Source organism: Schistocerca cancellata, chromosome 2 (assembly GCF_023864275.1).
Source record: "Schistocerca cancellata isolate TAMUIC-IGC-003103 chromosome 2, iqSchCanc2.1, whole genome shotgun sequence".
In the NCBI taxonomy this organism is placed as follows: domain Eukaryota; kingdom Metazoa; phylum Arthropoda; class Insecta; order Orthoptera; family Acrididae; genus Schistocerca; species Schistocerca cancellata.
Window position 1 is genome coordinate 126,327,746 of NC_064627.1, and position 9,740 is coordinate 126,337,485.

Here is a 9,740-nt window from a genome sequence, read left to right on the forward strand (position 1 = left end):
AAAAATGTGTAAAAGTGTTCTTCTTCTGTCCGTTTTTCGCGCCGCGGTTTTCAAAGTCAATAACTCACTGCATCTCTGACGGCGCTTCGACAATAAACAAGTTACGTCACAGGTCGTTCACCTTTTACATTCTCGCAACATTATTTGCTAACTGTAGCTGTTGCCGAGCGACTGCTCGATTAGTGAATGATTTAAAATGATAAGACAATCACATAATGTTACACCATCCTGATTTAGGTTTTCCGTGATTTCCCTACATCACTCCAGGCAAATGCCGGGATGGTTCCTCTGAAAAGGGCACGGCCGACTTCCTTCCCCATCCTTCCCTAATCCGATGAGACCGATGACCACGCTGTCTGGTCTCCTTCCCCCAACCAACCAACCAACCAATCTTAATGTGAAACGCCTAGGAGGAAGACAAGAACTTTTTTGTTGCTCAACTTGGACAAATTGTTTTACTTGTGCAACTGGATAAACGATAATTGACGGAACCACAATGATTTTATAAATTACATGTCACCATTGTTTCTGACCAGTTCAACGTGTAAGTGTTTGTGTGACATGACGTATTCGCAACCAGTAATAGAAGACACTGAATCCGAACAACAATCGAAGACTATCTCGTTGGGTACGCAGTGAGCTCTCTTTGGGATAGTACGTGGCTGCACTTGCAGATCCTCAGCAAGCAGTTTGATGACGCTAATTGGTGCAGTAGGGCGTCCGGTGTTATTGAGAAGAATACACACTATTTTTGATGACACGCCAATTTCGGAGGAATCTTGTAAATCGTTGTTACTAAAGTCAGTGTCACCTGTATTATCAAATCCCCTGCTTAGTATTCAACAAATTTTTAACGAAGTGATCACATAAAAGTTTATTCTTTGTTTTGGTAAAGTCGTTTACAGAGTTTACCGCTACTACTCATTTATGAAAATGTGCTGCCATTTAATGTTTTATGAGTCGGCACCGGCACAGAATTTATTTACAGAGAGAACTTGTTACGAAGGTACTGGTGATAGTCTTTGGCAAAGAGAAACATAGCAAATGGAGAATCATTACCAACTCACTATCGGAAAAACATGTAATTAATGCTCAAACATTTAGTGACATTGAAATGTGTCACCAAGCACATAGAGCTGTAGAAAGAAGGCATCACAAGCACAGTGTAGAATAATCCAAGGTGTCTTTATTTCGTCGTGAAACTAAAGTGAAAAATCGCAAGAAATAAATGAAAATAATTTAATTTTTTGATTTTACTGCAGAAATATGATACTGTTAGAGTATGGCATTGTCTTTACATCACTGAAGTTGGGATGTATGCTCGCTGATGATCGGATTGATGAGAGACAATGAGTACGTGCAGTATAAATTATGGGCTAGGAAAGTTAACCACAGAAAATAAATATTCTAGGAGTAGAGGTGATTCCACGTACTGTTCAGTGCCTCTTGATAGTTTATTTCGATCCAAACCTCAAACTTTAGTTTTCCAGTGATTATACCCATCCCAACCCAACAACAAATACACCTACACGCACGCACACACACACACACACACACACACACACACACACACACACACAAGCGCGCGCGCACACACACACACACACACACACACACACACACACACACAATCACACGCTCTCCAAACGAATTGCTACAACTACAATCATATTAATCCTATCTGTGCGGATTAGATGGAATGATTAATAATACTGAGCCATTAACCTCCTGCAAAAAATATTCATTTATACTGGATAATGATGTAATTATGATATTCGTATCAACTTAGTCTAAGATGAGCCACTACAGTACCTTTATAGTGAAGGTGGATCAAATTTTGGAGGGATAAATTACTGAGACAGAAGAGAATTTCAAGCTAATTATTTTGAAATAAGCCTACCCTAGGAAACTAACATTTTAAAGTTGTACAACATAGATCTGGTTATCCATGTTTTTTTTTAAAAAAAACCTAGTGCTTTGAGGGAGGTAAGAATGCTTTAAACTAACCGAGTGATAAATTATTTATTAGTACCATCAAATCCCAATTACATAGTATAAGGTACCATAATCACCAGCAACTATTTTCTGTTACGTATCAGGAGGTAAAAGCACTATCAACATTTTGGGGATCAGTTCTAGTGTCGACTCCACTCATCAGCTTTGAGCACCCAAACATTTGCAAACATGGTGAAAACAGTGCGACGTGTAAGAAAAGCTGCACAACAGGAAGTAACTGTAGAACATTCAGAGGAGGAAGGAATAACTAGTGATGTAGAAATTGATAATATTTTTTCAGATCAGACAGAGGATATAGAACAGGACACTAATATTAAAATCAGTGATCCACAAGCTGTAGAACACTCAGGCAGAATACAGACGGTAGTTCAAGTGCATACTGAAGCAGAACACAAGAAACACCAGTTAAAGTCGATTTACCACCGGTAGAACCAACACAAACAGTAATGGATCCATTTTCTCTCTTAATGATGAAAATGGAACAAATGTTTAAAATACAGGAACAATCACAGATACAACGTGAACAAGAAACTGTTAAACAGCTGGCAATTGAGATTAATAATAATTTAGATAAACGTGTTAGAAGAGTAGATGAACGAATTAGGACCTTGGATGAACGCATCAGTCATTTAGACGAGCGTACGCAGTTAAGCTTTTCACGGTTCTCAAAAGAGATAGATCAAAAGCTTGAAAACCGGTTAAAAGAACACGATCGCCAGCTGCGACAGCAAATAAATGCCCAGTTGTCTGCTCTACAGAACAACATTCCAAGTATGCTACAAACATACCATGACTTACCACAGAATGTAAAGCATGTAACACAGGATGTGGACAAATTACAACAAACACACTTATTTGGAAGCAGAAATACGCAACATAAGTACACGTATAGAAAACCTTACGGTTGATAATCAAAACGTAATAGAACAAAAATGCAAAGAACAAGAAGAACGCGTTGTTACCATATTCAACACATGGCTAAATGACAAAGACAAACAAATTAGTACTGTTATACAGAAGGAACTACCTGTGATGTTACAACGAGCAGGAACACAACTGATACATGAAAACAACACAAAGATTCATGAACTCCAGACTGAATTACAAAACGTGCAAAAAGTGCTTAATGAAACACGTATGCAAACATCTCATAACAATTCACCGGAGTGTGTTAGTATCACAGAAACACACCTTGATCAACATGAAACGCCTTTAACTGAAAGTAGGGGGCAGACGGGCAATAATTTCAATCCAACACGTGGAGTAACATCCGTTTATCGGGACCATACACAACCATTGGTGACTCAGGATGCTTTAGTGAAGAATTCACAGTTTCAGAAGTTTACCAATGATAAGAACGGACCCCATCCAATTGTGTTTATCAAAGGGATCCTCAGAATAATGCCAAAATGTTGGAACGAAAGGGAGAAAATTGTCTTTACCATTGCCCAAACTCAAGGTGAGCCAGCGTCGTTCGCGACACAGGAAGCTGAACAATGCAGCTCCTTCGATGAATTTGAACAAGCTTTTCTAAACAAGTATTGGTCGCGTGGGGTACAAGAACGATTAAGAAAAGAAGTTTGTAGTCCTGAGCCATTTAATAGAAAAGGCGGTACTTTGCGGAAATAATTCGAAAAGTATCTGGACAAAGTGAAATATTTATCCACACCAATTCCTGAGTGTAATGTTTTAAAGATATGAAAGAAGTTACCGCGTGATCTAAAGGAGAAATTGTTTCACATTCCTGAAGACAACGTGGAATATTTTCTATCTGTAATGGACTCTTTAGATTTGGTTATCGAAGAGGACAGACACCATTATGGGAATAATTCGTCGAATAATGATAATGGTAATGGCAACGGGCGAAACCACAAGAACAATAGTAATAGAAACAACTACTATGGGAATCAAAATCATTGGAATAGTCCGAATTATTCAGGATGGCAGAACCACAAATGGACAGTACAATAACGGAAACTTTTCAAAGAAACGGAAACGCGATTTTGAGCTATCGTCAATTACAATAACGGTATTTTTTCAAGTAATCAGCAAAATATGCAACCACCACATAACTGGTCAACACAGAATTATGCACAACATCAATGGCAGCAGCCTAGGCCACCGCAATATCACAACAACAATCATCTACAACACCTGTACAATACAAATATGTCAAATAACATGCTGCAGCATATGAATGCGCAGCCATGGCAACCACCGAATCAAAATATCAAGATCATTGAGGTAAGTGAACCGCAACCATCAACCAGTACCAGTCAGTCAAACTAGATGCGACGACATTCTGCTCCCGTGTGTCAGTCGCAGTGTGTCTAGGGGGGCACTTGCATGAATGATGTTAGTAATAACGAGCAACCAAGCGTGCAGACAACCAGCTGTAGTAACAATGAGAATGTGTGTCGCATAGAATCAGCAGCGATCGGGTCGAACGACGCAAAAGATGCAGTGTGTAGGAATAATTCTGTTGATGTTGCTCAGCAACGTAGTTCAACTATGCTGATGTTAAGATATAATGACGGAGTCAATATACGAGAGGAATTATGTCAAGATTTTCGGAAGAAGTGTAATTTGTTTGAACGGGAAGTTGTACAAGCAGCTACAGTTCGTGATATTTATGGTATTCAAACTACGGCGATTTTAGATACTGGAGCATCTGTTTCTGTGCTGAATGAGTCGTTCTTTCTTCACTCAAAGAAGATTGGAAAGATTCCGGTTTTTTCAGGCACTAATTGTCGAGTTACAGGAGCCATTAGTCAGAAAGTCCAACTAGTTCGGAAACAGACACGGATTTGTATTAATTTTGGAATGGGAGCCAAAGAGTGCACCTTCATTATTGTAAAGAATTTAGCCGTCAACTGTCTCCTCGGATTAGATATTTTGCGAGAGACGGAAACTATAATCGATCTCGCAAAGGGTGAATGCAGCATGTGTTTCGGTGACACGAGAGTCAGGTTAGATTTGGTAAAGACCAAAGAATTGCATGGCAAATATTGTCAAATTTTAAAGACAGAACCGATTCGCGCACATTTATGGCGGTTTCAAGATAGTTTCAACTGCAGTACATTCTCAGTCATGGAAGATGTGAACGACGAGGAAAACATCCACCTCTCTGAAATAGTAGAAAAAGTACAACAATCCTCTGGTCTTGACAGTCTGCAACAAAAGCAATTATTAGACACACTTACTAAATATCGTAAAGTATTTTTGAAAAAACTTGGACTAATTAAAGGTTACGTGTACGACATGCAAGTGCTTCCCCATAAAATTTACTGTCATCTAACGTACTCAATACCCAGCGCGAAAAGGGAAGCAGTAACAAAAGAAATTAGACGAATGCTTGGAGGAAGAGACTCTCAGAATACCAATTAGTTGTAAGGAAATTTCAGCTCCAGTTCGACGGAGAAGAGGACGCCGAGTTGCAGCAAGGAGAAGAAGAATTGCTTCAAAATGATTCCACCCTAAGACACTTAATCAAACATAATATAAACTTGGTGAGATTTAGTAAACTTTCCGGAACTTATGCGTGTGCAACTACGAACAGTAAACAGAACTGCATATTTCACACAACAGTAGGATATAGTGACTTTAGAAAATAAACGTTTCATTTTGTTGATTGTTAACTATTTTGAACTCACTAGGGTGAGCAGGTTATGTTCTTTTTTTTCTTTCAGACTATGTACGGGATACACTTACAACATGTAAAGTTTACGCGAGTTACGTATAGGTTTAACAAATTTTCCACCGTAAGTTAGTGCTCGGACTTGCATGAGCTATAAACCAGGTCGAACAAGATGTTGTCCATGACTGAACAGATCATTACACAGACAAACATATACAGACTTGTGTTTATCACTGCACAATTCTTTGTAAGTCCAGGAGCACCTTTTCGAGAAAATATATGACTTAGGATTTGCTTTTATATTGTAAATGACTACAATTACGTACTTCATTTGATATGTACAATCATTCAGTTATTTATCTTTATGTAACTAGACTGTGTAAAGACATTCTTATGGGTAGCACAAGGACTTTACCTTGTCAGACTTGATAACTGTGATCAAGTGACTACGTGGTGGAGTTAACATGTCACAGATGACCTATGAACAAAGACTTCCTGTGAACATTATCCTTCGCTCATACGAACTTTATTTCACTGGCGAAAGTGTGGAATTTAACACAAAAGTGGACGCTCAATGAGTGCGTTGTGTTACCATCATTTCGTTTTCAAATTTTGTATTACGAGTGTTTAGTAATGCCTCGTATTCAGAGTGTTATTGGGACCACATGCGTGGACGTAACATTCCAGCAAACTAAAACTCAAGAGCAAGTGTTTTTATCGATCAGTCAGCAACAGTGGTGAGTCGTAACAGTGTTGGGAACTGCTGCTGACTATATCATTAAACCCGTTGCAGAACTGTATCAATGTTGGAACGTAATTACATGAACCTTTAATTGCAGATAATCAGTTACGTCGGAAGGACGAATCAACTTGCATCATGATAAAGAAACACACAAACAGCCGAACACCTCACAAAAAAAAACGCATTCCTGTTGTTGAAACTCACAAACAGTCGAACACCTCACAAAAAAAAACACATTCTTCTTGTTGAGTGAACTGTTACGACTCACCACTGTTGCTGACTGATCGATAAAAACACTTGCTCTTGAGTTTTAGTTTGCCTGGAATGTTACGTCCACGCATGTGGTCCCAATAACACTCTGAATATTTGGCATTACTAAACACTCGTAGCACAAAATTTGAAAACGAAATCATGGTAACACAACGCACTCACTGAGCGTCCACTTTTGTGGTAAATTCCACTCTTTCGCCAGTGAAATAAAGTTCGTACGTGCGGAGGATAATGTTCACAGGAAGTCTTTGTTCATAGGTCATGTATGACATGTTCACTCCACCATGTAGTCACTTGATCACAGTTATCAAGTCTGACAAGGTAAAGTCCTTCTGCTACCCATAAGAATGTCTTTACACAGTCTAGTTATATAATGATAAATAACTGAATGAGTGTACATATCAATGAAGTACATAATTGTAGTCATTTACAATATAAAAGCAAATCCTAAGTCATATATTTTCTCGAAAAGGTGCTCCTGGACTTACAAAGAATTGTGCAGTGATAAACACAAGTCTGTATATGTTTGTCTGTGTAATGATCTGTTCAGTCATGGACAACATCTTGCTCGACCTGGTTCATAGCTCATGCAAGTCCGAGCACTAACTTACGGTGGAAAATTTGTTAAACCTATACGTAACTCGCGTATACTTTACATGTTGTAAGTGTATCCTGTACACAGTCTGAAAGAAAAAAAAGAACATAACCTGCTCACCCTAGTGAGTTCAAAATAGTTAACAATCAACAAAATGAAACGTTTAAAGTCACTATATCCTACTGTTGTGTGAAATATGCAGTTCTGTTTACTGTTCGTAGTTGCACACGCAGAAGTTCCGGAAAGTTTACTAAATCTCACCAAGTTTGTATTATGTTTGATTAAGTGTCTTAGGGTGGAATCATCTTGAGCAATTCTTCTTCTCCTTGCTGCAGTTCGGCGTCCTTTTCTCCGTCGAACTGGAGCTGAAATTTTCTTACAACTAATTGGTATTCTGAGAATCCCTTCCTCCAAGCAGTACTGATGCTTCCAAAGTAGTATGTTCCTGTTCTCCCACACGCCACATCGCAGTGTGTCCATGAAATACTTATACACTAGTCCATTCATTAATAATTGTCACTTAGACTACTCGCACAGTACTTGAGTCTATGTTGTAATTTAGATGTTAATTTAAGGAACTGATACTGCTGTTTGAATTTCATGTGACTGTATGCTGGGATGCTGAGCTCACGTGTCGGTGAGGGCAACATACTGCAGCGACATCGTCCGTCATCCCTTGCCGCACCCTGCCACGTCATCGCAGTCCATCGAAGACTTACCTGATGGGGTGAGACATCGGTGTTGCAGTACACCAAGTCGCCAGCCGTCGTTACCAGCAGCACTATCACGAAATTGTACCATTATTAAATGTCATACGAAGTGAATATTCAAATGTTGAAAATTATAAAAGAGGGTATGGAAGATGTGCTCGCTCCACCGTGGTTTTTTTTTCCGGGGTTTTCCCATTGGCCTTTGCCCGAATGGGGTGGGCGTAACTCAAAATACCTGAGACTTAAAAGTAAACAAAGCACATGCTTCCAAGTGAACGAACACAGTGAACTTTAAACAGAACAGACAAGGAAAATAAGCCTGCTTGGGTGTCCAGTCAAACAAGTGTGAATGTACATCCAAAGGGGGCAATGTAGTGCTAGATCGATGAAAATTAATATTACGACGATGTCAAACCTTATTTTCATGATTTAAAGAAGTATTCATGATATTAAAAATGTAATTATAATTTTATTATTTTCATTTTTGTGCTCAGTGTATCAAAGACTTTCTAGTGCACGAAAAAAATTAGCATTGTTTGTACTACGAAACTATATATGATTGTTAAGGGTTAAGCATGTAATAATTCGATGTAAGACATTTTGTTGAGTCTGAATTTTGTTCTCGTACTGGTCGGTAGAGAAGGAAAAGTTCCTTAATCGATGTGAAGTTATAAAGGCTGTAAAACGGAGAGAGAGAGAGAGAGAGAGAAGGTAAATACAAGTTATTCAAAACAAATATCTCCTAAGTGTAACGTCTTGTCATTTCCTATAACTAAAAATTACAAAGTCTAATCTGAGCCTGTCCTGAATAACAGCGAAGAACATTTATGTTATCATATATTTTCTTCGTTTGATCACGGTTGTGATTCGTATGTTCCTTTTTGTTACGCGACGTGTTATGTATATTTTCATTAAAGCGCAAAAGTGCACACAGCTTTAATCGAACCTGCGTCTTTCGGAAACTATAACTTTTAATCAGTACAATTACGCGAATACCGTCTAAATCGCAACCGTGATCGCAAAAGTGTTTCCTGGACCAAATAATTCTTATAAAATGTGTATTCTCCAAAGCGAGCAGCATTGCACTATCGCTGACTCGCAACAATCGAAAGAGTAAAAACAGTGCTTAAATAAAATTGCCTCCTTTTAATAATTTGTATTATTATCCCGTTAAATAAATAAATAGCAATTCAGTGGCTATCCAATCAATAAACAGAGAGGGCAAGTCAGTACCTTTACATCCAACTGTCGAACCCTGCCTACTGAATGCAAATTTGGCATTAAGGTTAAATTGTCACGGTCATCAAATCTGACAATTACCGGATATACTGACGTGGGCCAGAGTGACATTGGTAAAGACGTTCTCCATTAATGCACATTGTATCCTGAATGGCGTATAATTCACTTCAAAGCTACGTTACGTGGAACGTGAAAACCATTTTCTGATGTGATTTCTTCGATGGCACACACAACCCATAGTCGGCACTAATGTTTCGAGCTGCCGCAGCTGCCTTTACATACGACAAGTATCGCGATCACATGGGCGAACTCTCGCTGGCCGGTGGGTACGGCACCGGAACACCGCGTGCCTGATACATCACTTCCTGTAGAAGAATATGTTTCCTACAGAATAGGCTATAATGTGATTTGATTTCACTGATTACAAAAGTTCGAAATTGGACATTGGGTAGCTGAGAGAGCTGGTAAATGAACACGTATTGTGTTCGAGTATAATGACTTTTCTGGAGACTAGAAATCTACTCTGTAGGA